The 20,580-nt window shown below is 43.4% G+C and overlaps 1 protein-coding gene and 1 pseudogene across 1 annotated transcript in view; both read left to right on the forward strand.

The window, feature by feature from the left end:
* PRDM10 (PR/SET domain 10) overlaps positions 1 to 20,580 on the forward strand; it is a 101,305-nt gene that overhangs the window by 21,530 nt on the left and 59,195 nt on the right. The window lies entirely within an intron of this gene.
* Positions 5,220 to 13,143, forward strand: LOC118640326 (annotated as a pseudogene).

The following is a 20,580-nucleotide window of genomic DNA, read 5'->3' on the forward strand; positions in this document are numbered from 1 at the left end:
TGAGGAATGAAATTTGAAAACGAGCAGAAGCCCACATTACCTCATTCACAGGGGAGTGAATTGGATGTTAAGGGAATTACTTCAAACCAGTATCAGTTTGAAGTCCTGAGTCAGTGCTGCGGTTCAGTCTCTTGAATAAAAGACTACGTGTGTTTCAGGCGTTTGGGGTACAGTAAACATGCACTTACACCGTTTTCTCTTGTATTACATGCACAGTGTTCAATTATGAACATTGTGCTCTAACATAATTTCCTCTAAGCAATTTTAATATTGCTTTTTCCAGTTAAAACATTTCAAAGCACTTAAATGTGGTGAAGAAACAGCTTATACCTAATTAAGTCTATGCCTTCGTACATTATCCAGTATTTCATAGTAACAGGTTGTATTTGTGATTGTCGAGAGTCATAGTTACCACCCAGAAATACCTGGAAGAAAGGCTTTCAGGGCCCCAGAAGACCCGCCTGCGAGCTCCTATTTAGTTACTGCAGTTAATCCAACAGAAGAGCCTGAGATATGTGGGCCAGATAGCTTTCCGCACACAGGTATGCCGGCTCCACAGACTGTGCTTGTACTCCTGCCATTTGTCTCGCAATGAATGCCACCGTTCAGAGAGGCAACTGGAGAGGATTGTACTGGGAGCCATGCAAGTCTGTTATTTGTAGTCGAAAAACATGGACACTCAATAATTCGATGAATCTGTCATTTGTATCAATCTTTCAGTTTTCAAATGTTTTTCATAAACCCATATTTATATGCAAAGGTTATTTAAAATATCCCTCATAAGTATATGGAATAGATCTCCTTGTTATCATGTGGGGAAGGGAAGCTAGAAATCAGATGCCCATGAGAGCGTTCTGGTTGGCCAGGAAGACCACCTCAGTGAACAAGCTCCCCAGCCTTTTCAGAATTCTAAGACACAAAGACCACAGACATATTAAGGAAGCTGGTAAGTTTTTAAGAAAGGTGTAAGGATTCTTGCTAAGTTTTTCTTCAGTAATAGAAAAATCCTTTTTTTTTTTTGAAAGGTGAAGACTTTGAGCACTGAAGGTTGGTGTATGAACCTATTAAGACCACTAAGTTGGAGTAAGAATTCAGAGTTCTAATCTTTGACCAGTGCTTACAGTTCCTGGCCTCATCTTAACCACTCCCTCAGATTACTTATAGAATGGTTTCCCAAGTAGTGTTCTTGCCATGAGAAAATACTTTTCTTTCCTGCTGTGGGTCTGGCTGACATCAGAATCGTCTGGGGAGGTTTATAAACAGGGTCCTGCTCTTTCTTCCACCTGTGCAATTGGTGGAACAACATTTTCAGGAGTGAGACTGTAGTTTGTCTTTTCTCCTAGGTCCCCAGGTGATTCTGATGCAACTTTGGGAATTGTAGTACTTCAACTTGGAGTGTTTTATAGGCCCATCCTAGCTAGTCTTTGAGGCTTTTCTCTCTCCCAGTTACTAGTCCCTGAGCATGTCCTAAATCACGCGTGTCTCTGAAACGTTCTCCAGCTGCTTCCATCAGAAATGCATTTATATTTACTGAAGTAGCAAGTATTAATCTGTGTGTGTGTGTGTGTGTGTGTGTGTATGTATGTATGTATAATGTGCGCACACACACACACACACACACACACATTTGATGTTTATTGCCAAATAGCTTCCTAGAAGGTTTGGATCGATTTAAATGCCCATTAAAAGAAACAACAACTTTATCAAGATAGAATTCACATACCATATGGTTCACTCATTTTATTTATTTATTTATTTTTATTCCTCATCTGAGGATATTTTTCTACTTATTATCAGATTGAGTGGGAGGGAGGGAGAGAGACAGAGAGAAACATCGATGTGATAGAGCCACATGGACTGCTTGCCTCCTGCATGACCTGACTAGGGCTGGGGACAAACCACAACTGAGGTACGTGCTCTTGATTGTAATCGAACCCATGACTCATTGGTCTGTGGGCCAGCGCTCTAACCACTAGCAAACCGGCCAGGGCTATGGTTCACTCATTTAAAGGGCACAAGTCAGTGGCTTTAGTGTATTCACTCACAGTTATACACCTGTCACCACAATCAATTTCAGAATATTTTTATAACCTCAAACGAAAGTCCACACCTCTTTAGCCTTCACCTCTTAAATCCCCATTTATCCCAATTCCCCGGGCAACTCCTTATCTAGTTTCTAGTTCTATTGATTTGCCAATTTTGCATATTTTATATAAATGGAATCATTCAATATGTGGTCCTTTGTGACTAAATTCTTTCCCTTAGGAGAACAAAGTTTTCAAGGTATTTCAACTCGCTTTTTTATTTTTGGTTAATAATATTCCATTATGTGGATAATAACACATTTTATCTATCCATTCATCACTTGGTGGACTTTTGGGTTGTTTGCACTTTATAGCTATTATGAATAATGCTGATAAGGGCATCCCGTATAAGCAGGTTTTTATTTCCCTTGGGTTTATTATACCTTGGTGACAGATCACTGGGTCATTTATTTGGCAACCGTGTTTAGGCTTTAGAGGAATCTCAGACTGTTTTCCACAGTGCTTGCACCACTTTACATCCTTACCAGCAGTGGATGAGGGTTCATTTTTCTGCATCCTCACCAATACTTGCTATTATCTGTTGCTATATCAGAACTTTGAATGAAACTGAGAAGATTAAATTATACTACAAAAATGAGCATACTAGAAACTAGAATAGCGTTAACAAAGGCAGTTTTGTATAGTTAGTTGATACGGCATAAAAATGTTGCCTAGCCCTGGCCGGTGTAGCTTAGTTGGGTGGAGCGGCTTTCTGAGCATGGAAAGATTTGGGGCTCAAGTCCCTGTCAGGGCACATACCCAGGTTATGGGTTCGATCCCTGGTAGGAGTGCATTTGAGAGGCAACCAGTGTTTCTCTTTCTTCCCCTTTCTTTAAAATCAATTAAACTCAAAAACATATCCTCAGGTGAGGATTAAAAACAATGTTTCCTCGTGTTATGTTTGGAGCTTTCCAAACAGTGAAAAGTATAGATTAATATTTTGCTGAAATTTAGGCTACACAAGCTATGTTCAGTGATTATTCTGAAGTTATAATATCCTGTACATTTTCTTAGCTGGACAAACTTTTACTCTTAGTGGAGAATTTTCAGTCTGTGTGATTTGAATTTCAAGTCTGTTCTGCTTACACAATAGCAGGTGAAGAACCTGGGGTTCTCATGTCTTTTAATCCTAAGGAAGGACATAAATTGTTAGGGTGTATTAATAATTATATTAATGACCAGAACAACCACAACAATGAACACTTTCAAGAAAGTGTTTTCTTTGTACCAGGTATGGTGTTTTATTTTATTTATTTCATAGTTTCCCCTTATTGTTTCATAGTTCTGCCTCAGGGAGAAGAACAGTTATTATTGTTCCCATTTTATAGATGAGGGAATTAAGGCTTGAGAAGGAAATTAACTTGCTCCCGGTCATGTAGCAAATATTTAGTGGCTGCAGAATCTATTTTTATTTTATTTTTTTATCCTCACCCGAGGATATTTTTCCATTTTTTGTACAGATAGAGTGGGAGGGAGAGAGAGAGAGAAACATCGACGTGAAGGGACACATCGAGTGGTTGCCACCTGCACGACCAACCAGGGCCGGGGACAAACTGCAACCAAAGTACGTGCCCTTAGCGGGAACCGAACCCGGGTCTCTCCAGACCGCAGGCCGATGCTCTAACCGCTGAGCCAAACTGGCCAGGGCGAGGCTGCAGAATCTAAACCAGGCCTCCGGACTCTTACCTGGATTGCTTTGCATCCGGATTCAGGCAGCAGAACTAGACCACGGGAAAGAGGACATTTGATCAATAGCCCGCTAATGGAAGGTCACATTAAGGCATCAGATGTTACCTAAGGGCTTACCACAGGCCTGTTACATGAGGGAATACTGTTTATGTTTTATTTCCAACAGTTCTCATTGCCCTCTCTGAACCTCTGCCCATCCTTCTAACTAAAGCAGGTTGGAGGCCCTGGCTGGTTTGGCTCAGCGGTTAGAGCATCGGCCTGTGGTCCAGAGAGACCCGGGTTTGGTTCCCCCTAAGGGCATGTACCTTGGTTGCAGTTTGTCCCCGGCCCTGGTTGGGACGTGTGGGTGGCAGCCACTCGATGTGTCCCTTTCACGTCGATGTTTCTCTCTCTCTCTCTTCCTCTCTCTCCCTCCCACTCTATCTGAACAAAATATGGAAAAATGTCCTCGGGTGAGGATAAAAAATAAATAAATAAATAAAGCAGGTTGGAGGCCTGGGGGAAGGAGTGAGGTGTACATTCTGGTCCCAGAACTGCCCTACCACTGAACTGAGCTGCGCCTACTTGAGCCTGCTTTTCGACTGCTGTGAGCTCAACTCCTCTGTGTATTATGGGGATGACAATATCTGAACTAATCTTACAGCGTTGTCCTGGCATGACACAAGATCATGGATGGGAAAACTTCAGAAACTATACATCATGCATCAAGACATGCACCTTGGTTAGAATAATTGGACTTCTCGGAGAATTTCTTCTAATGCCACGTTTGGCATACAGCATATTCTTTGCATTTTCAAGGACTGATTTGGATTTTGTGTACCTTGGGAGCAGCTGAGTTTCATGTACTTTTTGCAGTTGTATAGTTGGCATCAGTTCACGTTCCCTCAGAATATTCTGATTCGCTAGTTTATAGTTCTAGATAATGTCATATATAAATTGCTTTCCCCCTCTTTGTGTTTTTTTTTTTTTTCTTTCCAGCTCATTGAAGTTCATTTATAAACACTGATGTTACATAGATACCTATGCCTAGTCTCTTAACTGGGGAAGCAGTATACATCATCAATGTAAATGGTAATACATTTTTTATTTAGGAGAATTCATCCTATGAGGGTTTTTGTTAGGTAACAAAAGCCCTCCTATGGCAGGAGAAGACCATGCATTCATTCAAGAAACAGTTGTTGATGGCCCGAGTGTCAGGCATGGTTCTAGGTGCTGAGCATGAGGGCACTCTCATGTGATCATTGCGGGGGCGGGGGGCCTGGCAGTGCACAGATATATGGTCACTTAACTGATGATAAAAGCTTTGCATTTATTAAAGGAGAGTACTGTGAGGGAGGGTGAACAGGAAAGGCCTACCGAGGAGGTAACACTGATTCTGAGATCTGAAGGTGGAGGAGGATGTGATGAGCATTCAGGCAGAGCTTCTGCAAAGGCTCAAAGGCCGGAATGTGCTCTGGGAAAGTGGAGGCCAGGAACGAGGAGAGCAGGGCCAGGGCCCGCAGCGCCAGCCTTGGAGGTCGGGCCACGGAGGCTGTGCGGGGGCTGCCAGAGGTAGGAGGGCACCAGCGAGGTTTCCTGCCGCGTGTTAGGAGAGGAAGAGTTTTAAGGGGGGTGTGCGTGTCGTGGAGAGGTCAAGATCCCAACCTTCCAGTGAGCCTTGGAATGGCATTAGACATTTAAAAAGTGCAGTGTCAGGGGAGTGGTGGGGACCAAAGCCTCCTGGGGAGGGCCTAGGAGGGGCTGTGAGGTGAGGAAGTGGAGATGGACTGTAGACAGCTCTTCAGTTTTTGTTGTGTGTGAGAATGAGCAGGTAGTGTAGTAGGCGAGCAGGTAGGTGGGTTCAAGGGAAAGTTTAGTGTAATGTAAACATCTAAGTATATGTTTAGAAAAGTATACACTTTTTAATTTTAATAAACAGACAATCAGTAAAGTGAAGATGAAGATAGGAGCACTGCAGATTTGCGATGTGAGTGTTCCGGGAGGCAGGGAGGAAGTGGTGCTGCAGTGGCGCCCGGTGAAGCCTGAGGGACCAGAGGCCGCTCCAGAGCACCGAAGTGGAGGGTGGCCTTTGGCAGGCCGGGGGCATTTTCTCCTGGTAATGTGTATATACAGAAGGAATATTTAATTTAACACATTTATTTTCAAAGTTAGGAGAATTACATTTTAATAACAATAATTTTGCTGGGAAAATCCAAACTGGAGTTCAGGGTCCACCAAAGAGTCTTCGTAGGAAAGAACCCAGAATCTCTGCGGTCACCTCTGGAAGGGCAAACCCAGGAGCAGACCTAGTCCCCGTCTCACGGAGACTGAGAAGCAGCCTGCAGTCGGCTCTGGGGGTTGAGTGCCTGCCCGTTTGCGGCCTGCCAGTGGAGGGAAGAAGGTGGTGCCTCTGGAGAGGGTGCCCTGAGCCCCCAAGAGCTGGTGGCGCTCTGTTCCTTGATCCATCCATTTACTTTGTGAACACCTCTCAGGCTGGCCGCTAATGATTTGTATGCTTTTGCCAGTGATACACTCTGTGGCTTTGAGGCCTGTAACTAAAGTCTTGGGAGAGTAGAGAAGAGGACTCCTGATAGTTTCTCCTTGACATGGCCTTCACATCGTTACCAGCCAACCAGCTGTTCTTTGTAGAAAGGAAAAGGCAGCCATCAAGGTTTATCATTGTTTAGAACTAACACGTTTTGAACGCCCAAGGATGTTAATGTAGAATGTCAGGCTAAGGCCCCCACGTCTCTTAGCCCAGGTTCTTCTTTTCTGTGGGTGAATGCAGAGAGCTCTTTTCAGTGACTTGATGGGGTTCCAAGGCATTGCTAACAAACTATCAAATGGGATGGGAGGAGCAGTCTTTGTTGTTTGGTACATGAACGTTCTAATCTGAACTAGAGGGAGCTTTCTCGGGTTGACGGGAAGAAAGGTTGGTTTGCGTGCCTCCTGGACACACATAAAGGAGCACCTCAGTCCTGCCCAGAAAAAGAATCTTTTTCCACAGAAGAAAACCTTTAGTTGATAGTCTCTGAAGCCCTTTTGTGCACAAGAAAAGGAGGAGGAGGAATCACTGTGTGGTGCGAAGGTTTCTGCATGGGAAGTGGAAGGGCAAAGGGACACACATGAGGAGGAAAAGAAGGCCAAGGTTACCATTTCAGACCTGCCCGATCGGCTTCATTTCTTGCATGTTTTTGTCACCCTGTGTTTTCTAATCTATTTAGTTTTTATATTTTTATTTTTTATTTAAACCTTAGTTTAGTTCGTTTCTGTTTACATGGTATCATCCTTGATGACGGCCAGAAACAAATTAGGCAAGTTTCTTTGGGATACATTCTGCAATATTTTTTGTAACAGGACAGCTCAGTCTCGTTATTTTAAAAGTGCTGCTTATTTTGAAGTTTATCCGCCATGGCCCGTTTACTTTATCCAGCTTCTGAAGGTTTTTCTGGAGTTCTCTTCCCAACGGCATAAAATTTTATCTGGAGTTTTTCTGCAATCTTGAGCATTTTATTGTTTGCTTTATTAATATTTAAAACAAATGTTAAATGGGGGTGGCGACAGCAGAAGTACCTGGAGGAACCCATTATTACCACTTTCTTCATTCTAATCTTTATCCTTAGACCTCTCTGTGTATGTGGAAATATTCTGAATTGGTAATGTCCTAATTAAAAACACTTTTTTATTTGGGACCTAGTCAAAGGCTCATTATTATTATTATTTAAAAAATTTGTTGTCTACGGCCACACCACCCTGAATGTGCCTGATCTCATCTAAAAAATGTGTTGAAAGCGTTACGAAAGCCTGACTTCCCTACTTATTTACTTTCCCAGACATCTTTAGGTTCAGGCATATTTCCCCTAAAATAATTGTATTTATTTTGCTTCTGAGTGGAACTAAAGAAATGTTTTAGTCCTATTACTCCACCTTCACTGGTAGGTTTCCAGTCGCTCTTCAGTTCAGGTCATGGTAGGGTAAGATGACAAATGAGGGACCTCAGGCTGACGGGGCCCACGACCGTGGGCAAGTGATGTCACCTCTCTCTGAGGTTATTTCCTCCTCTGTGAGATGTGGAACGATACGCATCAGCCTCTCACAGAGCTGAAGTGAAGGGAAAATCGAGTGTCTCTAAGAGCATTTGGAGAGACTTCCTAGGTTGGGTTCAAGTGTTGTTATTTTTAACTGCTCATTTCTGCTTTTTCTCAATGCTAATAATTGGTTGTGAATTTTTTTTTTTTTTTTCTGTGTTGGTTTTAGAGAAGAAGGGAGAGGGAGAGAGACAGAAACATCAATGAGAGAGAACATTGATTGGCCGCCCCCTGCACGCCCCCCACTGGGGATCGGGCCCACAACCTGGGCATGTGCCCTGACCGGGAATCGAACCGGGGACCTCTTGGCGCCTGGGTCAACGCTCCACTGAACCACACTGGCCTGGCTGTGAACTTTTAAAATGGAGGAACGTATGTGATGGATTTTTTGGGCTTCCCCTTCTCAGCAAGAAGGGGGATTTGTGCTGAAATGTGTATACTCTTGCTATTTGTTCACTGCCCTTCCGCTGCCAGTGCCTGCTCACTGTTTAGAACTACGTCCAGTATGCTTTCTTTTGTGATCTGTTCCAAAACTATTTGTTCTAGAAATCAGGTACAAGTAAAATCTCCACTTGCCATTCCAAGTGAGTAAACATAATACTTGGTCTAATTTTTGTTGCTGTTGTTAATCCTCACCTGAGGATATTTTTCCATTGATTTTTAGAGAGCGTGGAAGGGAGAGAGGGAGAGGGAGAGAGAGAGAGAAACATCCATGTGAGAGAGACACATCGATTGGTAGCCCCCCGAAGAACCTGCGCTTGACTGGGAAGCGGACCCATGACCCTGTGGTTCACGGACAGGTGCTCTAACCACTGAGCAACACCAGCCAGGGCAATACTTGGTCTAATTTTGATGCTTTCAAATTTAATATAACACCCTGTCATGTGGTGGTCGTCAGATGTTCAGAACAGAGCACTTATTTATTATTTTGTACTGTTCAGTTTTCTGAATTGTGAGGATATGAGTTTTAAACAATTTAATTGGGTCATTGTGGTCATTAAATTAATGAAATGATTGATAACTGTTCATTGCTTGGACCAGCGTCTAGCATTTGGTAGGCGTCCAATACATGTTAGCTCCTGCCTATCCTGTCCCAGTGACTGGCTCGTGCACTTGGTCTTCCCTCGTCTGCACCAGAGGACTGTGGTTGATCGTAGGTTCTACCATCAGGGAGCTGGGGAGTATCCCAAACCTTTCATTAAAAAGTGTGGAGTGAAACCCAAGATGAATCAGGTCAGGAGTCAGAGATCCAGGAAATAAGCCCAGAGCAGAGCCTGAGAGTTTGTGAATTAGGAACCGGGAGGTAGGGAAAGAAGGAGCAGTTGAAATAGGTCCACTGGGCCTTTAACAGGAAAGTGAATTGGACAAGGACCTTTCTTTGTATCCTCCTGTCTTCATCCCCTCTACTCCTCTGCCCCTCAAAGTCTTGGAGGTAACTTATGTGGGTGAGGTGTTTGTACCTAAGAAGTGGGAAGAAGGAGACTGAGGTCTGATAGGACATTGGCAGTAATAGCAATCATTGTTCATCTCTTATGTGCCAGACACTTTGGTAGGTGCTTTAGATGGTAGCTACCCGGCTGGACGAAAAGAACAGTTGATTGGCTCTCAGGAATTCTGGGGTGGGTTTGTTAGAGATTAGCTCCTGTGACCTGAGCTGAGAGTGACATCCTGACAGTAATGACAGGAAGAGTTCAGGTGTAACTTAGCTGGGCAGAGGAGGGACCAGAGGAGGTCAGGGTTCATTGTGAATGTGAGGAGTAGGGGCTCCTGTGTGGCTCTGGGGTTTATTGACGATGGTGATGGGAAAGGGACCAGTGATGTCCCCTCTCCACCATGGTGGAGTGGGCTGGCGATCACTACTGGGGTCATCTGCAGCATGTCTTTTTTTTTTTTATCCTCACCCTAGGACATTTTTCCATTTTTGTTCAGGTAGAGTGGGAGGGAGAGAGAGGAACCGAGAGAGAGAGAGAGAAATATCGATGTGAAAGGAACACATCGAGTGGCTGCCACCCGCACAACCGACCAGGGCCGGGGACAAACTGCAACCGAGGTACGCGCCCTTAGCGGGAACCGAACCCGGGTCTCTCAGGACCGCAGGCCGACGCTCTAACCGCTGAGCCAAACCGGCCAGGGCGCAGCATGTCTTAATGTAAAATTTTGTTATTGTGGTAAAGTTTGCATACAATAAAACTTACTGTTGAACCATATTTTAAGTATATTATTCAGTGACAGTAAGTACATTTACAATGTTGTGGAGCCACCACTACTATTCATTTTCAGAACTTTTTTGTTATTTTATATGGATAAGCTGTACCCACGAAACAGTAACTCCTCCCAGCTTCTGGTAACCTCTACTCTGCTTTCTGCCACTAAGAATTTCACTACTCTAGGTGCCTTGTATGAATGGATTCATACAATATTTGTACTTTTGTGTCTGGCTTATTTGACTTAGCATGATATTTTCTTTTTTTTTTTTAAATCCTCACCTGAGGATACGTTTTTTATTTTAGAAAGAGAAGAAGGGAGAGGGAGGGAGGGAGGGAGAGAGAGAGAAAGAGAGGGAGAAACATTGATGTGAGAGAGAAACATTGATTTATTGCCTCCCGGGCCAGGACTAGCATGATATTTACAAAAGTTTTCCATGTTGTACCATGTATCAGAATTGCCTTCCTTTTGAAGGCTTAATAATATTTCATTGTACGTTTATACCACATTGTGCTTATTCATACATCTGTTGATGGGAGTTAGAGCATTTTTAAGAGCTGTGTTCTGGGCAATTTATCTGGGTACCATTGGTTCTCATAAGGTTACTGTATTTACTTAGAGAATGGTGGTGGGAGCCTAACAGGTGTCCCCTCCCCCAAGCCTGACTGTAACTGTTGAGTTTATTTCACTCGGGAAGTCTTTCTCCTCGGAATACTTTTTTAATCCTTATCCAGTTAGCTCAGTAGAGTCTGATACAGTTTTTCCCTTTAATTTACTTATTCTTTCCTTTCTCCCCCTCACTCCTCTACCTATTGTGCTTGTTCAGTTCTTGCCTTCTTAGACCCCCCCCCCCAACTCTATTCCTTTTGTCTTCCCACCTCATTTTCTCCTGGTCTTATTGTTCTCTTCTAGAATACACTGCCTCCTTCTGCTTCTCCATCGCTTCTCTCTTTTCTTCCCTTTTTTATTTTTATCATCACCCGAGGACATTTTTGCATTTATCTTCAGATAGAGTGGGAGGAAGAGAGAGAGTGACACATCAATGTGAGAGACACACATTGAGTGGCTGCCACCCACACAACCCCAATGTGGGCCGGGGACAAACTGCAACTGAGGTACGTGGCCTTAGCGGGAACCAAACTCAGGACTCTCTGGTCCACAGGCTGACGCTCTAACTGCTGAGCCAGACAGGCCTGGGCTTCTCTTCCCTTTTGTATTTCCCTTTTTTCTTTCCCCTAGTTAGTGTCTTCTCGCTCTACCATTTTTAATTTGTGACTCAGAATTGACCCTAATCATTTTTTTCATTTAACATATAAAATGCTTACCATAATTGAGATTCTGTTCTAAGCACCTTGCATATCTTAACTCATTTAATCCTCTTTACAACTGTGCGAAGGAGGCTCTGTCTCGTCACCATATTCTGATGATGACTTTGAGTCCTAGATCGGTGAGGTAATTTGTACAAGGTCAGCAGTTGGTGGGGTGGAGCCGGGCCTGGAATCGAGGTGAGTGGCACCTGCATACCCACTTCGCTCTGCACACAGGAAGGGCAGCTCAAGGGCAGAGGGACGTTGTCGTTCATGGTAAAATTAAACATAAATGTGCTTGTCCCATCAAGCTCTAAAATGTTCAGAAGTGCTATATCCATTTTTCCCCTCAGTGGGTTTGCTGCCAGAACACAGGTGTTGTGAAAACCACCACTAAATCAAAGCCAAAATGGGAAAGGAAGACTCATATCAGCATCTTCGTCATTGGACACCTAGATTCCAGCAGGTCCACCACTACAAGGCATCTGATCACAAATGTGCTGGGATTGACGAAAGAACCATTGAACAATTTGCAAAGGACGCTGCTGAGATGGGGAAGGGCTCTTTCAAGTATGCCTGGGCCTTGGATATACTGAAAGCTGAACACGAGCGTGGTATCACCATTGATAGCTCCCTGTGGAAATTTGAGGCCAGCAAGTATTATGTGACCATTCTTGATGCTCCAGGACACAGAGATGTCATCAAAAACATGATTACGGGCACATATCAGGCTGACCGTGCTGTCCTGGTTGTATGCCGGTGTGGGTGAATTGGAAGCAGGCGTCTCCAGGAATGGGCAGACCCTAAGCATGCCCTTCTGCCCTTCTGGCTGATGCACTGGGTGCGAAACCACTGACCTGTTGGTGTTAACAGAATGGATTTCACTGAGCCGCCCTGCAGCCAGGAGAGACATGAGGAAATTGTTAAAGAAGTCAGCACCTACATTAAGAAAACTGGCTACAACCTGACACTGTAGCATTTGTGCCAGTTTCTGTTTGGAGTGGCGACAGCATGCTGGAGCCAAGTGCTAACATGCCTTGGTTCAAGGGATGGAAGTCACCCGCGAGGATGGCAGTGCCGGTGGAACCATGCTGCTCGAAGCTCTGCATTGCCTCCTGCCACCAGCTCGTCCAGCAGACAAGCCTCTGCGTCTGCCCCTCCAGATGTCTACAAAATCGGCGGTGTGGGTGCTGTCCCTGTGGGCCGAGTGGAGACTGGTGTTCTCAGATGCGGCACGGTGGTCACTTTGCTCCAGTCAGTGTTACAGCTAGCTGAAGTCAAGTCTGATGAATGCACCGTGAGGCTTTGAGCAAAGCTCTTCCTGGGGACAGTGTGGCCTTCAGTGTCAAGAATGTGTCTGTCAAAGATGTTTGCCGTGGCAGTGTGGCTGGTGACAACAAAAATGTCCCACCAATGGAAGCAGCTGGCTTCACAGCTCAGGTGATTATCTTGAGCCTCCCAGGCCAAATCGGTGCCAAATACGCACCTGTGCTGAATTGTCACACAACTCACATTGGTTTTAAGCTTGTTGAGTTGAAGAAGATTGATAGTTGTTCTGGGAAAAAGCTGGAAGATGGCCCAAAGTTTCTGAAGACTGGTGATGCTGCTGTTGTCAATATGGTTCCTGTTGAGCCCATGTGTGCTGAGAGCTTTTCTAACCGTCTCCTGGGCTGGGTTGCTGTTGGTGACACGAGACAGACAGTTGCTATGGGTGTCATTAAAGCAGTGGACAAGAAGGCAGCTGGAGCTGACAAAGTCACCAATTCTGCCCAGAAAGCTCAGAGAGACTAAATGAGATTATCCCCAATACCCACCACCCAGTCTTAATCAGGGTAGAAAAACGGTCCCCGGAAGACTGGTTAGTGATAACAATGCATCATAGAAACTTCAGAAGGAAAGGAGAACATTTAGGGGACTGTGTGTGTGTGTGTGTGGGGGGGGGAAGCAGTTTTTGTTATTCGTTTTAAAAATCAGTACTTTTTAATGGAAGTAACTTGACCAAAAATCTATCGCAGAATTTTGAGGCCCATTAAGACAAAGTTTGATGAGGGGAAAAAAAAGTACTATATCCACAAGTCTCATATCTTCACAAGACTCTTTATCTGCCTTTTATCTTATACTACTTAACCCTGTATTTTTTCAAGTATCACAGTTTAAAAACTCATTATATATATATGTGTATATATATATATATATATATATATATATATTTATTATTATTATTTTTTTTGGCATGTGCCCCTAGCGGGAACCGAACTCGGGACTTTCTGGTCCACAGGCCGATGTTCCAACTGCTGAGCCATACTGGCCAGGGCAAAAACTCATTTAATCTTAATTATAGAGCTGAAAAGTACTTTGATGAAATTATTTTATAAAGAGATAACTGATTTGCCTTAATATATTTAGTTTTGTTTTCTAGCTATGTTTAAACACTGACATTGTAACAGATGGTTTCTTAAATTTTTATTTTGTTTCAGCTAAATTTATTTTATTTCAATTAAAATGGTTAGTAAATACAGTTTTTTTATTTGGAGAATCAAAATGTAGTATTTAACATAACTTTAAAGGACATATACAGTTGAATTGTCATCACTCAATTTAAAATCAGCATGTAGAGCCCTGGCCGGTTTGGCTCAGTGGTTAGATCGTCAGCCTGTGGACCAAAGGGTCAAGGGGTTGATTACAGTCAAGGGCACGTGCTTTGGTTGTGGTTTGGTCCCTGGCCCTGGTTGGGGTTGTGCAGGAGGCAGCCAATCGATGTGTCTTTCTCACATTGATGGTTCTCTCTCTCTTTCCATCCCCCTCACTCTGTCTGAAAATCAATGGAAAAGTATCCTCAAGTGAGGATTAAAAAAATTTTTTTTTTAAATTGAAGGGAGAGGGGGAGAGAGAGAAACATTGATGTGAGAGTGGAACATCGATTGGCTCCTGCACATCCTCCACAGGGCATTGAGCCCAGAGTCTGGAACCTGGGCACATATGTGCCCTGACTGGGAAGAACCAGCAACGTTTCAATGCACAGGATGACACCCAACCAACTGAGTCACACAGGCCAGGGCCCATTCTGGGAGTTTTGATTCTTGTCTTTTCTTATTTGGCCTGTGGCAGGTCAGTCTTTCACACGTCTCGGTAATAACAGTGCATAATACAGCTTCATCCACTTCACCGTCTTCTATATCCACGCCCCATAGGTGTGGTTGCTAAGGTCATTTTCCAATGATGGATATTTGCTTCCTTAATCAAATTGATGCCTAGCTGCTGCTCCCATGCCTTTCAGTTTTAATGCTAAATTATGGTGTAATCTTGAAGACACTTCAAATGGCGGTTAGACTCAGGGTGTCTAGTGCTTTTCTTTTTTTTTTCTTTTTTTGTGGTATGTGCCCCTAGCGGGAACTGAACCCAGGACTCTCTGGTCCGCAGGCTGATGCTCAACCGCTGAGCCAGACTGGCCAGGGCTGACAACACACATGACTCCGTGGAGCGAGGGCAGAACTAGTGATGGCTGTGAGCAAGGTCAAACAGGGCAGGCAGTGGCCCCCCTGTGCCATCTGCCACCTGGATGGTAGCAACTGCAGGGAAGTGCATCATAGACTTGATGAAAAGCCGATCACTTATTCTTACAACCTCAGCTTGGGCAGAGATATTCAAATGGGGAGAACGAGGCTCAGTTTGTGGCTTACTGACATCACACCCATGAAGCACATGGTAGATCTGGAAGGGTAGAACCCAGGTATGTCTGATTCTAACGCTCATACTTTCTTTTTTAAAATATATTTTTATTGCCCTGGCTGGTTTGGCTCAGCGGTTAGAGCATCGGCCTGCGGTCCAGAGAGACCCGGGTTTGGTTCCCGCTAAGGGCACGTACCTCGGTTGCGGTTTGTCCCCGGCCCTAGTTGGGTTGTGCGGGAGGCAGCCACTTGATGTGTCCCTTTCACATCAATGTTTCTCTCTCTCCCTCCCACTCTATCTGAATGAAAAATGGAAAAAAATGTCCTTGGGTGAGGGTAAAAAAACAAATAATAAAAATACATTTTTATTGATTTTTTTTTTTAGAGAGGAAGGGAGAGATAGAACATCCATGTGAGAAACATCGATTGGCTGCCTCCTGCACGCCCTCTACTGGGGATTGAGCCCACAACCTGGGCATGTGCCCAGACCAGGAATCAAACTGGAACCTCTCAGTCCATGGGACGATGCTCAATCCATTGAGTCACACTAGCTGGGCTAAAGCTCATACTTTATTTCTTTTCTTTTTTTTATAGTCTTGTTTTTTTATTTATTAATTTATTTTTGTTACAGATGTTTCTCCTTTTTCTCCCATTGACACCCTCCTCTTGACACCCCCCCCCCCCCGCATTGTTGTCTATGTCCATTGATTATGCACACATGCATATAAGTTCTTTGGTTGATCTCTCCCCTCCCCTCCCCATCCCCCTCTTTTTAAGTTTGTCAGTCGGTAGCCTATTACTATGTCTCTGGGTCTATTTTGTTCATTATATTCCACAAATAACTGAGATCATGTGGTATTTGTCTTTCTCTGCTTGGCTTATTTCACTTGGCATAATGCTCTCCACGTCCCTCCATGTCATCTCAAAGGATAAGAGATCTTTCTTTCTTACAGCTGCATAGTGTTCCATTGTGTATATGTACCACTGCTTTTTTATCCACTCATCTATCGATGGACACTTGGGCTGTTTCCAGATCTTGGCAATTGTAAATAATGTTGCTATGAACATAGGGGTACATATATTCTTTCTGATTGGTGTTTCAGGCTTCTTAGGATATATTCCTAGAAGTGGGATCACTGGGTCAAATGCAGATCAATTTTTAATTTTTTGAGGAAACACCATATTGTTTTCCATAGTGGCTGCACCAGTCTGCATTCCCACCAGCAGTGTACTAGAGTCCCCTTTTGTCCACACCCTCACCAGCATTTGTTGTTTGATGATTTGTTGATAGCAGCCATTCTGGCAGGTGTGAGGTGATACCTCATAGTTGTTTTAATTTGCATCTCTCTTATGATTAGTGATGCTGAGCATTTTTTCATATGTCTCTTGGCCATTTATATGTCCTGTTTGGAGAGGTGTCTATTTAGGTTCTCTGTTGATTTTTTTTTTTTTTTTATCCTCACCCGAGGACATTTTTCCATTTTTTTTTTTTTTTTTTATCCTCACCCGAGGACATTTTTCCATTTTTGTACAGATAGAGTGGGAGGGAGAGAGAGGAAGAGAGAGAGAAAGAGAGAGAGAAACATCGACGTGAAAGGGACACATCGAGTGGCTGCCACCCGCACGACCGACCAGGGCCGGGGACAAACTGCAACCGAGGTACGTGCCCTTAGCGGGAACCGAACCCGGGTCTCTCCGGACCGCAGGTGGACGCTCTAACCGCTGAGCCAAACCGGCCAGGGCCATTTTTCCATTTTTTGTTCAGCTAGAGCGGGAGGGAGAGAGAGGAAGAGAGAGAGAGAGAGAAACATCGATGTGAAGGGACACATCGAGTGGCTGCCACCCGCACGACCAACCAGGGCCGGGGACAAACTGCAACCGAGGTACGTGCCCTTAGCGGGAACCGAACCCGGGTCTCTCCGGACCGCAGGTGGACGCTCTAACCGCTGAGCCAAACCGGCCAGGGCCATTTTTCCATTTTTTGTTCAGCTAGAGCGGGAGGGAGAGAGAGGAAGAGAGAGAGAGAGAGAAACATCGATGTGAAGGGACACATCGAGTGGCTGCCACCCGCACGACCAACCAGGGCCGGGGACAAACTGCAACCGAGGTACGTGCCCTTAGCGGGAACCGAACCCGGGTCTCTCTGTACCGCAGGCTGATGCTCCAACCGCTGAGCCAAACCGGCCAGGGCTCTGTTGATTTTTGTTGTTGTTTTGTTTTATCCTCACCCGAGGACATTTTTCCATTTTTTTGTTCAGATAGAGCGGGAGGGAGAGAGAGGAAGAGAGAGAGAGAGAAACATCGATGTGAAGGGACACATCGAGTGGCTGCCACCCGCACGACCAACCAGGGCCGGGGACAAACTGCAACCAAGGTACGTGCCCTTAGCGGGAACCGAACCCGGGTCTCTCTGGACCGCAGACCGGCGCTCCAACCGCTGAGCCAAACTGGCCAGGGCTCTGTTGATTTTTAATTGGATATTTTTCTTCCTTTTGTTGAGTTGTATGAGTAGTCTGTATATTTTGGAAATTAACCCCTTATCTGATGTATCATTGGCAATGATGTTCTCCCATAGAGTGAGTTCCCTTTCCATTTTGATGGTTGTTTCTTTTGCTATGCAGAAGCTTTTTAGTTGGATGTAGTCCCATGTGTTCATTTTTTCATTTTTCTTGCCTTAGGCATTGCATAAGTGAAAATTCTGCTGTGTGTGATGTCTGAAATTTTGTTGCCTACATTTTCTTCTAGAATTTTTACGGATTCACAAGTCACATTTAAGTCTTTTATCCATTTTGAGTTTATTCTTGTGTATGGTGTAAGTTGGTGGTCTAACTTCATTTTTTTTTTTTTTTTACATGTAGCTGTTCAATTTTCCCAACACCATTTATTAAAGAGGCTGTCTTTATTCCATTGTATGCTCTTGCCACCTTTGTCAAATATTAATTGAGCATAATGTCTTGGGTCAATTTCCGGGTTCTCTGTTCTGTTCCATTGATCTATATGCTTGTTCTTGTGCCAGTACCAGGCTGTTTTGATTACAGTGGCTTTGTAGTATAACGTGATATCCGGTATTGTGATCCCTCCTACTTTGTTCTTTTTCAAACTTGCTGTGGCTATTTGGAGTCTTTTTTGGTTCCATATAAACTTTTGGAGTATTTGTTCTAGTTCCATGAAATATGTCGTTGGTATTTTAATGGGGATTGTAATGAATCTATAGATTATAAAGCTCATACTTTCAACTACACAACACTATTCACACAAAAAAATAACTGGACTAGAAGCTTCAAGAAGGGAAGTAAACATTTTTTTGGATGCACGGATGTTTGTTAATGGCTGAGAACAGTACCTAACACATACTAAGTTTCTTAATAAATATTTGTTGAATAAAGTCATCAGAGAGGATAGAAAGGCGAGCATGTTCTTTTCTTCCTGGAAATAAAGTCTGAAACACTTTGGACAGTGGTAGGAGAACGGAATATGAGTGACCATTTTCTACACAACGTATAGTTTGGTTTTTCAGTTCTTTCAGGTCTGTAGAAGAGGCAGAGGGGCGAGGAGTGGAAGGAAGTTTACCCCTAGCTAACAGAGCCTGTCAGCACCTGCCTGGTGGACAGCGCTGAAGTAGCTCCCCGGTGCTTCCTCCCCATCTTCTGGAAATCAGGATCAGCAGGCTCCTTGACACCTGAAAGCAGTATAAAATAACATTGAATGTCAGCTGTAATTGAAAAATAAAATAAAGTTGCAGATGGAAAAAAAGATCAACAGGGCTCTATAAATTGTGCAGTTCAAAAGGAAAACTGCAGGCTTCACTATAAAGGAAGTTCATGTACAGGGCATTTACTATTTGATAAACTGTTAGGTTTGAAAAATATGAAATGTTTTGAAAATTTGGAAGCTCGTCTGTAAAATATAAAAGTTGATACATTTGAGCACTACTATGTGCTAGATCTTATACCTAAATGTTTACATAGATCACCCTTACAATAACTCTAAGAGGCACTTATTACCTCCATTTTACAAGTGGTAATATTGAGAGTTTAAGTGGTTTGGCCAAGGTTATATAACTAGTGAGCAGTTGAGACTGTCTGGAAGGCAGGATTCAATTCAGATTCTATGGATTTTCTACTTAACTGCTTCACATCTAAGCTTAAGGCTAGGATAGACACTAGAAACCATTTTATGTTCTCATTTTTCAGATGAGGATACTGATGCTGGAGGATTTAAAGTGACTTACTTGGTGTGGAGTCATGCTTAGAATTCAGTTTTTCTGAACAATTTATTAAACAGTAAATACTTGCAGAATGTCACACTGGTATTTTAAATAGTGTAGTCGTTACAGAGCTCAACAGATCTTATAACTATATCTTAAAGAACAAGAACTACTAACTGGGGATTCTGTATCTCTGTTTTGAATTCCAGACACTTTTTGAATTAAAGGGTTTTTACCATCATTGGTCTTCTTTATTTGCTAACAGTATTCTGGGAACTGCTGATTTGGGCAGTATGTCAGTCACATGCTTATTGCTAAATTTTACTGACAGACTTTCCTATGCATATGTTAACTGCTAGGTATTTATTTCCCTTTTTCTTTGCCTGATGTCGTTTACTGGAATTTTATGTCATGTAGTGTCTTCCTTATTTCGGTAGAATTAGAACAAAGATATTTCAATCTGTCTCTTCCCATTTCTGCTTACTTGCTCCCATTCATCATTCATTTTCACCTTCTTGGAGAAGTCATCCCGGAATGCTGCGGCTGGGATTAGGTGTCCTCTTATTGCACACGGCGACACTGCACACACGATACCTTTAAACCACTCCATACAAATCTCATGAACACATACATTCCCTGCCCTGGAAGAAGTTAGAGTTGGGATGGGGAGGCAGACAGACAGAAAAATGCAATATCATTGGATGCCTTTAAAAAAAAAAAAGGTAATTTGTGTCCATCCAGTGTGGCTCAGTGGGCTGAGCATCGTCCATGGACTGAGAGGTCCTGGTTCAATTCCCGGTCAGGGCACATGCCTGCGTTGCAGGCTCGATCCCCAGTAGGGGGTGTGCAGGATGTTTCTCTCTCACATTGATATTTCTGTCTCTCTCTCCCTTCCCCTTTCTCTCCAATAAAAACATATTTTTTAAAAAAAGAAGTAATCTAAATGTTTATCAACCTGACATTGATTAAATAAATTATGACATATTCTTACAATGAAATGATGCTGCTATAATAAAGAATGAGGAAATGCTGTATGGATGTAGAACAATGTAAAAAGTATGTTATTATGTGGAATAAATGGCAAGAAGAGATGCTACTTTGTAGAGCATCAATAGTATCTCCTGTTTGTGTTTGGAGAAGCAGAGAGTATATATGATTTTGCTTGTATATGCATAAAATATCTTTGGAAGTATAGACAGGAAATTGATCATGTAAGTTGCTTTTGAAGAGTCCCTAAGGAGTTCTAGGTAGAGGGGTTCTCTACTGTATACCTTTTTTGTGCCTTTTGAATTTTGAGTCAGTTGAATTTACTGCCTATTAAAAAAGATATAATAGCCCTGCCAGTGTGGCTCA

This window comes from Molossus molossus, unplaced genomic scaffold, assembly GCF_014108415.1.
Source record: "Molossus molossus isolate mMolMol1 unplaced genomic scaffold, mMolMol1.p scaffold_m16_p_22, whole genome shotgun sequence".
NCBI classification, from domain to species: domain Eukaryota; kingdom Metazoa; phylum Chordata; class Mammalia; order Chiroptera; family Molossidae; genus Molossus; species Molossus molossus.